Source organism: Poecile atricapillus, chromosome 19 (assembly GCF_030490865.1).
Source record: "Poecile atricapillus isolate bPoeAtr1 chromosome 19, bPoeAtr1.hap1, whole genome shotgun sequence".
Taxonomy (NCBI): Eukaryota; Metazoa; Chordata; class Aves; order Passeriformes; family Paridae; genus Poecile; species Poecile atricapillus.
The window spans coordinates 5,471,795-5,488,774 of NC_081267.1; the positions used below are offsets into that span (position 1 = coordinate 5,471,795).

A 16,980-nucleotide genomic window follows, 5' to 3' on the forward strand; every position below is an offset into this window, starting at 1 on the left:
TCTCTGCAGACTTCACTGTGCAGCCCATCAATCCTCTCCTGGCCAACAGCTAAATGGCACAACTACCAAAACACAGGTGCCAGCATCATCACCCCAGCATTATTCCAGCACTGCTCTGCTGGTGCACAGGAGCACAGAATGGCTTGGCTTGGAAGGGACATTTAAAGGCCATCTAGTGCAGTGAGCATGGACAACTTTAGATCAGGTTGCTCAGAGCAGGAGCTTGAATGTCAGCAGGGATGGATGCCCACCTCTCTGGGCAACCTGTGCCAGGGTTTCAAAACCCCCAGTGTAAAAAATGTGAGTTTCTTTCTTATATCTAGTCTGAGGCTATTGTCTTTTAGATTGATAACATTCCCCCTCAGTCTTGTCACAACAGGCCCTACTAAAAATTCTGTCCTGTCTTTTTTACAAGCCCCCTTAAAGTACTGAAAGGTAGCAATCAGGTCTCTGTGGAGCCTTCTCCCTTCCAGGCTGAACACCCCCAGCTATCCCAGCCTGTCTCCAAAGCAGAGGGGCTCCAGCCCTCAGAGCATTTTGTCCCTCCTCTGGACCAGCTCCAACAGGACCATGTCCTTCCTGTGCTGGGCACCCAGAGGTGGATACAGTACTCCAGGTGGGCTCGCAGCAGAGCAGAGGGGTGGTGGAATCACCTCCTTCAAGCTGCTGGGCACCCTCCTTTGGAGGCACATGGCTGGCTCATGTCCAGCCTCTCACCTTGCAGCAGCCACAAGTCCTTCTCAGCAGGGCTGCTCTCCATCCCTTCATCCCCCAGCCTGTGAGATCAGCTGGGCTGGGACCCTGTCATAGCCCTTGGACAGAGCTGCAGGGCAGGATGAGCTCCCTAGTGAAGAAGGCAGATCCCCCTCCCCACACAATTCCACCCTGGCCATGAGGTCACAGCAGTCTCTGGGGTGACAGCAGGCTGAGGTGACAGCAGGCTCTGAGGTCACAGAGGTCCCAGAGCCCCGTGGTTGCACAGCACCACAAGGACCGAGCAGTCAGTCCTTGACCACGACTGTTGTGGCAGCAGCGGCGGCGGCAGCAGCGGTGCTGACATTGGGACAGCGGTGTCAGGACAGTGGTGGCAGCAAGAGCTGCAGGACTGGCAGTGGGCAAGGCACCATGACCTTTGCTCTGCGCCTCCTCCTCCTGCTCCTCCTGGCAGTGGCCCTGCCTGACAGGGCTGTCCAGGCTGCTCCGTGGCGAGCAGGGCGAGCAGGTGAGCAGCTGGCCTGGGTCCCCATTCCCGGGACAGTGCTCCCCTCTCCCTGGGAAGCGTTGGGGATGGTTTTCCCCAGGGCTGAAGGGAGAGTTTACTCTATGGGAGGGAGAGAGGGGCCCTGGGCTGGTCCTGCTGCCCCTCCAGGGATGTTGCACGGGTACTGCAAAGAGGGTGGAGAGTGACCAGAGCCAGCCCAGAGCTCCCCAGGCCCCTCTGCAGCTTTGGCCGTGGCCTTACCTGACCCCCTTGCAGTGCCCAGTTCCCTAAGGCAGAAGGGGATCCCAGCACACTATGGAATGGTTCTGATCTGTGCTCCTTTCTAGACAAGGGTGGTAGGAAGGCTTCTCCAGCAGCTTGGCTTCATGAAGATTTTCTGCCTCTCGAGCCCCATGCAGGTATGTTCTCACTGTCCCAACAAGGAATAATCATTGACAACCTGTCACAAACCAGGTGACAGAAGCTGCTGTGGCTGTTGAGTTACAGGTGTGTCTGCAGCAAGGACATTTCAAGCTCCTTTTCTGGTTGCTGCACGCAAGCCCAGCTCCCATCACAGGGGTGAGTGGTGTGTCCCTGCTGATCCCACAGGATAAGCCCTGGTTCTGTGGGATCCATTCATCTGAAATGGAAATACTTTCTGTTAAGGTCCTCCTAGAGGGAGGAGTAAACCTACAGGAGACAAGATGCTGAGTGAACTGGAGAGACGCCATGGTGAGTCCATGTCCCTCAGCCTTCTCCTGAGACTCAGCAGCCGGGGGCTTTCTCTGCACATCTGGACACCGTGCTCGGCACAGCAGGAAGGGATCCATGTCAGCCTCACTGCCCCACTGCTGCTTTCATGCCCTGCAGGGCTGTTTCCCAGCCTGGCCTGGCTGCAGCTTCTCCCCAGCCTCTGCAGGAAGGCATTTGGCATCAGCTGACAGGGAGCCCAAACTGCAGCACAGGCCATGCACAACCAGAGATCCCTTGCAATTTCCCAGTCTCGGGCTAGATCAGGTGTAGGGGCTGTTTGGAGGAGGGAGGGCCTTGGCCAGCCCAAATAACCTGGCCTTTCTCCTGATCCTTATCCATGACTTTGACAAATATTGCCTCTTGAACATGCCACCTCCCCAATGGGGAATGGTTATATCTGATCCAGCTGTGGCTCTTCCTTTCTCCAGATATGAACCCAAAGGCTGTGCTGAAGGCAGCGTTTCCCGGAGGAAGCAGTGGCTCATGGGCAGCCTCTGCTGCAGGAAGGGAGGCCATGCCAGGCACAGTCCCAGGAGGTAATTGCTGTGCTTCTGGGCCTGAGCCCTGCTGAGGCTTGAGCTGCCATCTCTGCTGCTTGGCAGTGCCTGCCTTTCAGGGATTTTGCACAGAGCATGGAAAAGGTGTTGAGAGTGTCCAGAGCCAGTCCAGAGCTTTCCTCAGGCCCCTCTGCAGCTTTGGCCATGTCCATTGACATCTGGCTCCCATGGCCTTACCTGACCCCCTTGCAGTGCCCAGTTCCCTAAGGCAGAAGGGGATCCCAGCACACCATGGAATGGTTCTGATCTGTGCTCCCTTCTAGACTGGGATCATGACATGGAGCATCTGGAAGTGTTGGTAGATGGTGGTTTGAAGACCTTGCCAGATGCTGGAGGCAAGTTCTCAATGTCCTTTTCTGCACAGAATAATCAGTGTCAAGGTGGCAAGAGCTCACTCATGTGCCATTTCCCTCAAGAGTCTGAAGGTTGATGGATTCTGGAAACCTCGCCCTATTCCCTTCTGGAGCTCTGAGTGATCCCACAGCATCGCTGTCAGTGGGAGGAAGGAGCATTTAGCTGTCAATCTTCTTCCCATGTGCAATGCCAGTGTCTTTTTCCGTGTGCTCTGTGCAGCCACAGAGAAGAGCAGAGAGGGAAGGGGCCGGGCCCAGGGCTGTGTCCCGGGACTGTGCCTTGTGTGGCTCCTTTCTGGCCCCAGGGAGCCTGAGATGCTCCCGCTCTAGCTGCCAAGCCCTGGCCCTGCCTGGGGCTCAGTTCAGAGCTGCTGGCAGCTCCAGGGAGTCCTTTCTCGCCTGACTGCCATGCAAGGGGCTCCTTCCATCCTATTGTGGGGCCACTGCAGGCACGTGGTCCCCCTGCTCCTGCTCCTGAGTGGAAGGCAGAGATGAGGGAGTGCCTTGGAGGGCAGCAGTCACCCAGGTGCACTCACTCCAGCCTGAAGAAGAATCTTCAGCAGTGTCACAGGAGCTGTTCTGTCCTGTCTTTCTTTGCAGATGAACCTGATGATGAAGATGATCTGGATTTCCAATCCATATCAGTTACTGAGCCTGATGATGAGGAAGAATATGAGGGTAGGTGAAGGCCTTTCCCCCTGGGAGAGCTGCCAGCTCAGAGCCCAAGGCTCGGCCAGGGCAGCATCACTGCAAATGCCAGGACAGAGCCGTGCACGTGTGTGCCCTCGCTCTGTGTGATCCTCTCACTGCTCCTCTGCAGCAGAGATGAGAGAAGCTTCTGTGGCTGTTGAGTTACAGGTGTGTTTGCAGCAAGGACTTTCCCAGCTCCTGAGCTGGATTCTGCAAGCAAACCCAGCTCCCATCACTGGGGTGTGTGGTGCGTCCCTGCTGACCCCACAGGCTGAGCACTGGTTCTGTGGGATCCATTCCTGGGAAATGGAAATACTTTATATTATAGTCCCCTGAGAAAGAAGAACAAACCTATAGGAGATAGTAATGTAGCAATGGAGGAACTCAAATATCTGGACATAATCCTGAATGATCTGGAGGGATGCCGTGGTGGGTCCATGTCCCACAGCCTTCTCCTGAGACTCAGCAGCCAGGGGCTTTCTCTGCACATCTGGACATGCCGTGCGTGGAAGATCCATGGCAGCCTTGCTGTCGCACTGCTGCTTTCATGCCCTGCAGGGCTGTTTCCCAGCCTGGCTGCAGCTTCTCCCCAGCCTCTGCAGGAAGGCATTTGGCATCAGCTGACAGGGAGCCCAAACTGCAGCACAGGCCATGCACACCTGAATATTTCCGTTCTCTGGCTAGTTCACGTTTAGGGTCTGCTTGGAAGAGGGGTGGCCCAAGAGCATTTCCAAAACTCTGGGCATTTTCCTGATCCTTATCCATGTCTTTGACAAGTATTGCCTGGAGAAGACCAGCACAGCAGAGAGAAATTGTGCCATTCAAGCTCAGGGGGTTGAGCAGCCTTGTGCCAAGGGGTGGCAAGGTGCCTGCAGGCTCCAGCTCTGGGGGAAACAGAGAACGTCCTGGCTGTATCCAGCGTGCTGCCAGCTCAGCAGTGGAGCACAGCACGGCTCACGCTGCCCATTGCTCCCACAGATGCAGCCGGCACCACAAGACATGCTCAGAATATCTGGGAAAGCATGAGAAGAGTTTTCTACCAGGGAACACATGGTTTGATTAAGTTAATGGCCATTGTGGCTGGTGGAGCACTTTTCCTGATGATGTGCTGTGCTGGAGTCTGGTATTGCTGGAAGAGAAAACGGTGAGTGTTTTGTGATCTCGGCCTCAATCAGTTTCTTGAAAGGCTGCTCATAGTCAGGAAACATTCCCAGTGAAGCTGCTGTGGACTTGTGGCTAGGCCTTGGTTGCCCAAATAACTCTGCTGAGAGTTCTGCTGCTGCCCAGGCCTTTCATTGGCCTCTTAATTGCTGGGCCTTGTCCTGGGGAGCCCGCTGGGGCTGCAGCCAGTGCTGGCTGCCACTGAGGCTGCCTGGCCAAGAGCAGCCCCAGGAGCAGCAGGCAGAGGCAAAGCAAGGTGGGCAGGAGAAAGAGCGGGGACGAGATTGTCCTTGAAAGGCAGAGGTGCTCTGGGGCCCGCTCCTGGCCAGGGACCCTGCCCAGAGCCATCCCCTGCTCTCCAGGGCCTTGAGGGGCAGCTGTCCAGCTGGGCCAAGCTGTGCCAGCAGCTGCAGCCGTGCTGGGGAGCCTTGGCAGCTCTGGGCCCTGCTGTGCAGGAGGGTCCCTGTGTGCCAGCGGCAGCTGGGGGCCTCAGCCACCTCTTCTCTCAATAGGAACGCTTCTGCAGCTTCACAAGTCCTGTCAAACACCTCAGTTTGGGAGACCTGCACCTGTCATCCTGCATCTTCAAGCCAGTGTCCGTTGTCCCTGCCACAGCTGCATTATCAGCTTATTGCTATGCCCATGCTGCCACCAACACACAGAACAGGAGCCTCTGTCCACAAAGAGTTTGGCCTTGGTCTCCAGACAGGACAGAAGGCAAGGATCTCCTGCCAAGGCAGGGCTTGAGTCCAGCAGCACCTTTGGGCTTCAGCTCTGGTATCTGGCTGGTACTACCAGCAGTGGCAGAGCTGCTTGGTTGGGCACAGCCCAGACTGGGCAGGCAGCAGCCAGGCACATGGCTCCTGAGACACTGTGCTACCTTTCTTTTTTGTTTTGCAAAATAAGAAATTTTTAGAAATATTTAGATTTTGATTTTTTTTTTTGTAGAATAAATCCACAAATATTTCTTCCCTGTTTCCATGGCAGTTTAGGAATTTTCATTGTTGTTTTATAAATCTGATAAGAGTAAAATATTTTTACACTTCTGCAATAAAAAATAAAATTGCATTTAATTCTTAATGCTTACTGTTGCACCACGAGGACAAAGCCGGCCCAGCGCAGAGGAATTATCCCCAGCAGGCTCAGGACACTTGGCTACTGAGCAATCCTGCTTGGGTCCCTCCATGGGAGACACTTCCTGAAACCTGGCAGCAACTGCAAAGGGATGCCCATGGTGGGGAATGGGCAGACGGGGAGGCCAAAGCTCCAGTGTGTCCTGACAGGACCTGGCTCTGTCCCCTTGGGCTGGGGGAGCTGTCACGGAGCAGGGAGGGTCAGGGGTGGCAGTGGCTGCTCAGGGATGGGTTTGGCCCGTGTCCCTGGAAGGAGCCACTGCCCAAGCAGCTGTGCTGTCCCCGGGCTCTCCTCTCACCTTTCTGGGTTTTCTTGGGTGGCACAGCCTGTGCCAAGGGACAGCAAGGTACCTGCAGGCCCCAGATCTGGGGGAAACAGGGAATATCCTGTCAGTATCCACCGTGCTGCCAGCTCAGCAGTGGAGCACAGCACGGACTCACGCTGCCCATGGCTCCCACAGATGCAGCTGGCACCACAACACGTGTTCCCAATTCCCAGAAAGGCATTGGAGAGGTTTCTGTCATGGAACACACTGCTGGCTAGAGTTAATGGCACACCTGGCTTTTCTATGGCATGCAGGTGATGGGGGACCCCTGTAAGGCTGCCAGATGATTGGGGTCCATCGTGAGGCACGGGCAGGGTGTTGTGTTTTCCAGTAAGACAGGCATGGGTTTGGGTCTTTTGTAAGTGGTGCATGTGGCTGAGGTTTCCTCTTGAAATTCTTAGGGGAATTGGGATCACTTCTATGGCAACAGGTGACTGGAGAACCCTGTAAGACTGGCAGGGGGCTTGAGTTCCTCATGATTTATGTGACCATTTAGTGGTTGCCATCAAAGCCTGGAGAGGAGCCGAGTCCTTCCTAAAGTGGGCCGGGGGCCGGATTCTTTTGTGAGGCACATGAGATTATTTTGGGGTCTCTCAAAAGGTGTGCACAGATTTCCTGTGAGGAACAAGGGATATTTTGGGGTCCCTGCCAAGGTTTGCAGAGATCCCTCATAAGGCACAAATGAATATGGTCTCTCCTGAGATTTGCAGAGATCCCTCATGAGGTGTGCAGTGGGGTTAAACTAGAGGGGTTTGTTAGTCTTCTCAGCACAGCAAAGGGACACTCTCGGTGGAGGTTGTGCAAAGCTGGCAGGAAGCTTCCTGCAGAGCCTCGGGCCTCGCCTGTGGGCTGTGCAGGCAGACAGAGCCCATCCCTTGGGGACCGGGGCCAGGCCGGGCCTCTGGACCCACCGCGCCCTTGTCGGGCCCTGCCCCATGGCTGGGCCGGGCCAGGTCAGTCCCCAACAGGGAAGGGCTGAGGGCCCGGGTCCGATGGGGCTGCCGAGCAGTGCCCGAGGCACAACAAGGGCCTTGCTAAGCCCTGGCTCTGTGCTGCAGACAAACACACATTTACAGCCACAGCCGCTCCCTGAGCCACAGGCAGCTGGGGACCTCTTCTCTCCAGAGGAGTGGCTCTGCAGCTTCACAAGACAGGCCAAAGGCTTCAATCAGGGAGAACTACACCTGTCTTCCTGCAACTCCAAGTCAGTGTCTGTTGTCTCCACCAAAGCTACATTATGAGGTTCTTGCTCTGCCAGCAGCAGCCAGGCATGGAGCACCATGTTATCTTTGTTTTTCATTTTTAGAAGTAAGAAGTTCTTAGGAACATTTAGATTTTTTTTTTTTTTTTTTTTTGGTAGAAAGTAATCCACAAATGTTTCTTCTCAATTTCCATAGTAGTTTAGGATTTTTCAAAGGCGTTTTGGAATTCCTGACCTGTCACTTGAGACGAACACATGACACACACTTGTGCAGAGACTACAATGGCTTCTTCTTCATTACCAAGTGTTGTCAACTTTTATTCCCTTAACCAAGCATGATCTTAAGTCATTAGTTACATCAAAACAGCTCATTATATTCATTGGACAAAGAAATGGCTCATTGTATTTTATTGGTACAAAGCAATTAACATCAACAATAAATTGGCAAGAGTTTACAAATTATTATTAAGGCACGTGTGCTGCCTCTAAGGCAGCTATTAGTTAACGGCAAATACCCCTTATGTGCCTTTTTATTGCTTTCCATGCTAATGGCCTTGCTTTCTTCCTTGCTATGGATAAACTTGTATTTTCTCAATTTCTTCTTTTGCTACCTCAATTGTTTGGCCTGCAGCCCAGTTGTTAAGCCCATCCACATTCACCTCTTAGTCTTCAGAGGGAAACTTTGAGCACAGTGAGAATCTCCCAGTGTGCAAGAGGGTCCCTGTGTGCCAGCTGCAGCTGGGGCCTCAGCCATCTCCTCTCTCAACAGGTTCCTCTCTGCAGCTTCACAGGAAAGGCCAAACACCTCCCTCAGGGACACCTGCACCACACATTTCACATCTCCATGCCCATACGTGATGTCCCTGTCACAGCTGCATTACCAGCTTGCTGCTGTGCAGATGCTGCCACCACCCAAAGCAAGGCCCTGTGTCCCTGAAGGGACCCGCCCTGCTCTGTGGCCTGGACTGAAGGTGGGTCCCTCCTGCCAGGGCAGGGCCCAGCACAGCTCTTCTGTTCCAATAAAGAGATGGAGCTCTCACCCCAGTGTCTGGCTGGTACCACCAGCAAAGCCCACACAGCACCAGCCCTGGCTGAGCTCCATGTCCAGGAGCAGGCAGGGCTGACCATGGTGTGGGCAGGCAGGAGCCCGGCAGGGGCTGCTGTGACCAGCGGCAGGGCACTGAGGGGCTGGGGGAGTCTGTGTTGAGCATCCCTGGGATGAGGGCACATTTCCTTCAGTGGCATCACCTGGGCCTGAACCTCCTCCAGTGCCATGCCCAGGAAAAGAGGCAACCATCAAGAGCATCTCCCAGGACACTGCCTGACCAGCACTGTCAGCAGGCAAAACCAAGGATTTGTTTAGCACTGACCCTTTGATGAAGTCAAAGATTTACAATCAGTCCCGTACAGATTGGAGTACAGATGGGAGTAACTCAGGGGGTACAGCCAAGGCCATGAGGTCACAGCAGCCTGTGGGGTGACAGCAGGCTGAGGTGACAGCAGGCTCTGAGGTCACAGAGGTCCCAGAGCCCCGTGGTTGCACAGCACCACAAGGACCGAGCAGTCAGTCCTTGACCACGACTGTTGTGGCAGCAGCGGCGGCGGCAGCAGCGATGCTGACATTGGGACAGCTGTGTCAGGACAGTGGTGGCAGCAAGAGCTGCAGGACTGGCAGTGGGCAAGGCACCATGACCTTTGCTCTGCGCCTCCTCCTCCTGCTCCTCCTGGCAGTGGCCCTGCCTGACAGGGCTGCCCAGGCTGCTCCGTGGCGAGCAGGGCGAGCAGGTGAGCCCGCGGCCTCGGTCCCCTTTCCCGGGACAGTGCTCCCTTCTCCCTGGGAAGCGTTGGGGATGGTTTTCCCCAGGGCTTAAGGGAGAGTTTCCTCTGTGGGAGGGACAGAGGCCTCAGGGGCCCTGGGCTGGTCCTGCTGCCCCTCCAGAGATGTTGCACAGGGGCTGAAAAGAGGGTGGAGAGTGACCAGAGCCAGCCCAGAGCTCCCCAGGCCACTCTGCAGCTTTGGCCATGGCCTTACCTGACCCCCTTGCAGTGCCCAGTTCCCTAAAGCAGAAGGGGGTCCCAGAACACTATGGAATGGTTCTGATCTGTGCTCCTTTATAGACAAGGATGGTAGGAAGGCTTCTTCAGCAGCTTGGCTTCATGAAGATTTTCTGCCTCTGGAGCCCCATGCAGGTATGTTCTCACTGTCCCAACAAGGAATAATCATTGACAACCTGTCACGAACCAGGTGACAGAAGCTTCTGTGGCTGTTGAGTTACAGGTGTGTCTGCAGCGAGGACATTTCAAGCTCCTTTTCTGGTTGCTGCACACAAGCCCAGCTCCCATCACAGGGGTGAGTGGTGTGTCCCTGCTGATCCCACAGGCTGAGCCCTGGTTCTGTGGGATCCATTCATCTGAAATGGAAGTACTTTCTGTTAAGGTTCTCCTAGAGGGAGGAACAAACCAACAAAGGATAGTAAGTCCCTGGAGACATCCAAACACATGGATAAGATGTTGAGTGAACTGGATAGACACCATGATGGGTCCATGTCCCTCAGCCTTCTCCTGAGACTCAGCAGCCGGGGGTTTTCTCTGCACATCTGGACACCGTGCCCAGCATGGCAGGAAGGGATCCATGTCAGCTTTGCTGCCCCACTGCTGCTTTCATGGCCTGCAGGGCTGTTTCCCAGCCTGGCCTGGCTGCAGCTTCTCCCCAGCCTCTGCAGGAAGGCATTTGGCATCAGCTGTCAGGGAGCCCAAACTGCACCATGGGCCATGCACACCCTGAGATCCCCTGCAATTTCCCAGTCTTGGGGCAGATGTGGAATGGCAGCTCTTTGGAGGAGGGAGGGCCCTGGCCTGGCTCCAAAGTTTTGATGGCTTCCTGAACCTTATCCATGACTTTGACAAGTATTGCCTTTTGAGGATGCCACCTTCCTGTTGGGGAACAGCCCCACCTGATCCAGCTGTGGCTCTTCCTTTCTCCAGAGATGAACCCAAAGGCTGTGCTGAAGGCAGCGTTTCCCGGAGGAAGCAGTGGCTCATGGGCAGCCTCTGCTGCAGGAAGGGAGGCCATGCCAGGCACAGTCCCAGGAGGTAATTGCTGTGTCTCTGGGTCTGAGCCCTGCTGAGGCTTGAGCTGCCATCTCTGCTGCTTGGCTGTGTGAGCACAGTGCAGAGGAATTATCCTGAGCAGGCTCAGGGCACTTGGCTACTGAGCAGTCCTGCTGGGATCCCTCCATGGGAGACACGTCCCAAAACCTGGCAGCAGCTGCGAGGGATGCCCATGGTGGGGAATGGGCTGAGGGGGAGGGTAAAGCTCCAGTGTGCTCTGAGAGAGCCTGGCTCTGTCCCCTTGGGCTGGGGGAGCAGTCCCAGCTGGAGGAGAGATGGCAGGAGAGAGGGCAGGAGGGAGCTTGGGATATCTGTGGCACTCCTTGCTACAGATCGGCCCAGGTCTTTAGGGAAGGTTTTGTTTATGGCAGTGAGAGTCTCTGGGCTCTGGGCTGGTCCTGCTGCCCCTCCAGGGATGCTGCACAGGGTCTGCAAAGAGGGTGGAGAGTGACCAGAGCCTGCCCAGAGCTCCCCAAGCCCCTCTGCAGCTTTGGCCATGTCCATTGACATCTGGCTCCCATGGCCTTACCTGACCCCCTTGCAGTGCCCAGTTCCCTAAAGCAGAAAGGGATCCCAGCACACCATGGAATGGTTCTGATCTGTGCTCCCTTCTAGATTGGTATCGTGGCATGGAGCATCTGGAAGTGCTGGTAGATGGCGGTTTGAAGACCTTGCCAGATGCTGGAGGCAAGTTCTCAATGTCCCTTTCTGCACAGAATAATCAGTGTCAAGGTGGCAAGAGCTCACTCATGTGCCATTTCCCTTGAGAGTCTGAAGGTTGATGGATTCTGGAAACCTTGCCCTGCTCCCTTCTGGAGCCCTGAGTGATTCCACAGCATTGCTGTCAGTGGGAGGAAGGAGCATTTAGCTGTCAATCTTCTTCCCGTGTGCAATGCCAGTGTCTCCTTCTATGTGCTCTGTACAGCCACGGAGAAGAGCAGAGAGGGAAGGGCCGGGCCCAGGGCTGTGCCCCAGGGCTGTGCCTTGTGTGGCTCCTTTCTGGCCCCAGGGAGCCTGAGATGCTCCTGCTCCAGCTGCCAAGCCCTGGTCCTGCCTGGGGCTCAGTTCAGAGCTGCTGGCAGCTCCAGGGAGTCCTTTCTCCCCTGACTGCCATGCAAGGGGCTCCTTCCATCCCATTGTGGGGCCACTGCAGGCACGTGGTCCCCCTGCTCCTGCTCCTGAGTGGAAGGCAGAGATGAGGGAGTGCCTTGGAGGGCAGCAGTCACCCAGGTGCACTCACTGCCACTCCAGCCTGAAGAAGAATCTTCAGCAGTGTCACGGGAGCTGTTTTGTTCTGCCTTTCTTTGCAGATGAACCTGCTGATGAAGATGATCTGGATTCCCTGTCCATATCAGTTACTGAGCCTGATAATGAGGAAGATTCTGAGGGTAGGTGAAGGCCTTTCCCCCTGGGAGAGCTGCCAGCTCAGAGCCCAAAGCTCGGCCAGGGCAGCATCGCTGCAGGTGCCAGGACAGAGCCGTGCACGTGTGTGCCCTCGCTCTGCGTTATCCTCTCACTGCTCCTGTGGCTCAGTGCTGCCTGTGCAGCAGAGATGAGAGAAGCTTCTGTGGCTGTTGAGTTACAGGTGTGTCTGCAGCAAGGACTTTCCCAGCTCCTGAGCTAAATTCTGCAAGCAAGCCCAGCTCCCATCACTGGGGTGTGTGGTGCATCCCTGCTGACCCCACAGGCTGAGCACTGGTTGTGTGGGATCCATTCCTGGGAAGTGAAGAACTTTATATTATGGGAATGAAGAACAAACCTATAGGAGATACTAATGTAGCAATAGAGGGACTCAAATATCTGGACATAATCCTGAATGATCTGGAGGGATGCCGTGGTGGGTCCATGTCCCTCAGCCTTCTCCTGAGACTCAGCAGCCGGGGGCTTTCTCTGCACATCTGGACACACTGTGCCCAGCACAGCAGGAAGGGATCCATGGCAGCCTTGCTGCCACACTGCTGCTTTTATGCCCTGCAGGGCTGTTTCCCAGCCTGGCCTGGCTGCAGCTTCTCCCCAGCCTCTGCAGGAAGGCATTTGGCATCAGCTGACAGGGAACCCAAACTGCAGCATGGGCCATGCACAGCCTGAGATCCCCTGAAAATTTCCGGTCTCAGGCTAGTTCAGGTTTAGGGTCTGTTTGGAAGAGGGGTGGCCCTGGAGCAATTCCAAAACCCTGGGCATTTTCCTGATCCTTATCCATGACAAGTATTGCCTGGAGAAGACCAGGACAGCACAGAGAAATTGTGCCATTCAAGCTCAGGGGTTTGAGCAGCCTTGTGCCAAGGGGTGGCAAGGTGCCTGCAGGCCCCAGCTCTGGGGGAAACAGAGAACGTCCTGGCCTTATCCAGCGTGCTACCAGCTCAGCAGTGGAGCACAGCACAGGCTCATGCTGCCCTTTGCTCCCACAGATGCAGCCGGCACCACAACACATGCTCAGAATATCTGGGAAAGCATGAGAAGAGTTTTCTACCAGGGAACACATGGTTTGATTAAGTTAATGGCCATTGTGGCTGGTGGAGCACTTTTCCTGATGATGTGCTGTGCTGGAATCTGGTATTGCCGGAAGAGAAAACGGTGAGTGTTTTGCTGATCTCTGCCTCAAACAGCTTCTTGAAAGGCTGCTCATAGTCAGGAAACATTCCCAGTGAGGCTGCTGTGGACTTGTGGCTTAAGTTCTTGGTTGCCCAAATAACTGCCGAGAGTTCTGCAGCTGCCCAGGCCTTTCATTGGCCTCTTAATTGCTGGGCCTTGTCCTGGGGAGCCCGCTGGGGCTGCAGCCAGTGCTGGCTGCCACTGAGGCTGCCTGGCCAAGAGCAGCCCCAGGAGCAGCAGGCAGAGGCAAAGCAAGGTAGGTAGGGGAAAGAGCGGGGATGAGATTGCCCTTGAAAAGCAGACACGCTCTGGGGCCCGCTCCTGGCCAGGGACCCTGCCCAGAGCCATCCCCTGCTCTCCAGGGCCTTGAGGGGCAGCTGTCCAGCTGGGCCAAGCTGTGCCAGCAGCTCCAGCCGTGCTGGGGAGCCTTGGCAGCTCTGGGCCCTGCTGTGCAGGAGGGTCCCTGAGTGCCAGCGGCAGCTGGGGACCTCAGCCACCTCCTCTCTCCACAGGAGCACCTCTGCAGCTTCAGAAGAGCAGCCAAAGATTTTAGTCTAAGAGAAGCTGACCTGTTATCCTCGCTCTTCACATCTGTCTCCATCTGCTGTGCTGTGGCTGCATCCCCATCTTGATGGCATCCTAAGACCCACACCTCTCAAGCGAGACCCTCTGCCCCTGAGCCCCCTGGCCCTGGTCCCTGGCCAGGACTGAAATTGGGCAGCCCCTGTGCACCAGAGCAGGGGCTGGCCCATGTTTTTTGTTCTAATAAAGAGATGGAGCTGTCACCCCAGTGTCTGGCTGGTACCACCAGCAAAGCCCACACAGCACCAGCCCTGGCTGAGCTCCATGTCCAGGAGCAGGCAGGGCTGACCACAGTGTGGGCAGGCAGGAGCCAGGCAGGGGCTGCTGTGACCAGTGTTGGGGCACTGAGGGGCTGGGGGAGCCCATGCTGAGCGTCCCTGGGCTGTGAGGGCAAATTTCCTTCAGTGGCATCACCTGGGCCTGCACCTCATGAGGCACACAGGGAAAATTTGGGCTCTCTCCTAAGGTGTGCAGGGATCCCCCATGAGGAGTGCAGTGGGGTTAAATTGAGAGGGTTTTTTACTCTTCTCAGCACAGTAAAGGGGACACTCTTGGCCGAGTTTTGCAAAGCTGGGAGGAAGCCTCTTGTGAGCCCTTGGGCCTGGCCTGTGGGCACAGCGGGCAGGTGGAGCCCATCCCTTGAGGCCAGTCCGGGCTGCTCGGGCCGGGCTGGGCTGGGCCGGGTGAGCCGGGCCATTCTCTGGGGCACAGGAGGCACCCGGGGCTGTAACTGAGGCTGTGGCTTCTCACCCTGAAGGGAGGCTGGCTCTGTTGGTTCAGAGGGCACAGCTCAGATCCCAGTTCCCTTTGTAAAGCTGCTGGGGAAGTGTTGAGGGCAGAGAGTTCCAACCCTTCTCACTAGGAAGCTGGGCTGATGCTGTGGGTTTTTTTAGTTTTTTGCCCTCTAAATTTGTGTCCTGGCAGAAAGTTAAGTTTGCTTGCTCTCAGTAAGGCCCTTTTCTGCTTGGTGCTATTATAAATGAAATTAAAATAAGACAACAAGAGCTATTAGGTTAACAGCAATTTAATAACAAGGGAAAAAAAAGATACAATTTAGTGAATTGAATAGAAGGATACAATTAAATAAAAGAATACTGTTTAGTTGCTTGAATAGCAATTTGGTATAAAAGGAAAACAATTTAGTAAAAGAGTACAATTTAGTGAATAACTTCAGATACATAGATATATATTTGTGAATATAATTTGCCAGTAATTATGATTAAAGCATAAGCAATCTGACCGGGATACAGGGAGGGCTTCTCACCCCGCCTCACATACCAAAACAAAGTAATTCAAACTAAAATTATATACTGTATGCTTATACCTATTCATTAATGTTTCCCATAAGTCTCCTCCTATTTCCAATTCATTGATTTAATATCACTATTCTTCATGGTGCATGCTTCACTTGTTGCTAGGGGGTCTTCTGTCTTGTTTTGGTGGTTTTTTGGACGAAGGCTTACACTCATCCTCGTTGTCCTCTGGATAACCTTACAGGCTGTGTGTGCGTACTAAGCGTTGTGTTATGTAAGTAAGCATTGTGCTCCACTAATTAGTCTTATATTTTATAGTTTTCAGGCCCTATGCCTAAAGTCATTCCAACTTTATCCATCTCAAGGTCGATTTTCTCTTGGGACATCACTTATCTCAAAACTACATCCTGTACCTTAATTTTAACATGTAACATCTGTAGAGGGCTACATCTGCCTTGTAACACCAATTCCCTTGATTGCTCCTAATAATAACTTTCCAAATAGTTACAATTTAGTTAGCACAAATCATTTCCATTTATTACAGGAGGGTGTGAAAACAGGAGCATTGTTTGGTGTGGCCTCCTCTCTGCCTTTCACACCTTTCAGTGCTTTGACCCAGCCCAGAGCTTTCTCCAAGAGTGCAATGAAGCAGCTGTTCCTGCTCCCAGCTCTGGCTTTATCCAGTCTCTGACCCTGACTGGTTTTGTCCCTCTTGCTGTGCCCTCTGTTCCCCCAGGGGGCTGCCCCAGGCTGAGGGATCAGATCCAGGCACTGCTGCTGCTCCCTGGGGACCAGCCCCAGTTTGGTTGTTGCTGTCAGTGCCAGCAGAAGCGGTGGCTGGAGCAGCGGGTGCTGACAGTGCCCCAAGGCCCGGGGCTGGAGGGGTCCCTGGGCTGGGGCTGGGAGGGAGCTGCCCCTTGTTCTCCCTCTGCCTCACGCAGAGCTGGGCCGGGCACAAGTGGGGCAGCAGAGCCAACAGGGAGCCTGCGAGTCTCTTCCAGCCGTGCCTGCTCAGAGTTTGGCCTTGGAGCTTCAGGTAGGCAAAGGCAGCTGCTCTGCTCCCTCTGCGTGTGCCCGTGTTCAGCAGTGCTGCTCCATCAGTCTGTGCCCAGCAACGGGGAAAAGCCTCAGCCCTGCAGGGCCAGGAGCTGCCGGGCTCTGCCTGAGCAGCTCAGCCAGCGGGAAGGGAGCTGCCCCACACGGGAACCAGGAGCGAAGGACATGCTTTTTCTAGGGCATGTTTTCTGTAAAAAAAACCCAAATAAACAAAACAAAAAAACAAAACAAAAAAGAAAACATGAAAAAATATGAAAGATAAAAATTACCCCCAAATGTGTACTGAAAAATGATCTATAACTCTGGAGTAAGAAAGAGGTAACCGATCTTTTGAAAAAGAGAACTCAGCTTTGATTTTAGTTACTTAGTTTGTACACATGCTAGTGGAAAGGATCCATTAGCTGCCTTTCTTTACAGATTTGATGGATGTTTTCCAATATTAAGATATTTTACACTGCAGTTGAAGGAATAGGAAATTGAAATACATGTTCTTCATGACTGTGTCTTGAGTGTAAAAATTTTGCAGTTTGAAACTTGGACCTAAAGTGTTGCAAATGGAAGTGATAAATCCCAATGGACTGAGTGAATGCAGCTTTTCCTATGGGATGTGCAGCACTCCAAGGACTTCCTCAGTGGGGCTGTGGGTGCTTGGAGCTTTGTCCTGTGCCACTCCGGGATGTCATGAAATGGGACTTCACCTGCCACCAGCCCAGGTCACGCTCTGCCACCCCAGCTCCTTGGACCTTGTGTCCCCAAAGAAGACACAAGGTGTTTCTGCTGCTCCACCTTTGCACAGATCCACAGAGAGCTGGGATTATCCCAAGTCTCATGTCTCCATTGTGCCATATTCCTAAAGAACCAGCATCCCATCCCGACGAATATGGTGAGTTACGTGGATGGTTGTCAGCTCCCTTTCCTGCCTAGAAATCCTGAAACTGCTTCTAAATGCTGTTCCCTTCAGCTCTTGGACACCTACTCCCACAGAGCTGGGAAAAAAATGCCCTGGCCATG

General features: G+C 54.3%; 1 pseudogene; it reads right to left on the reverse strand.

Moving 5' to 3' along the window:
* Positions 1-16,980, reverse strand: part of LOC131586379 (uncharacterized) — a 712,054-nt pseudogene that overhangs the window by 498,044 nt on the left and 197,030 nt on the right.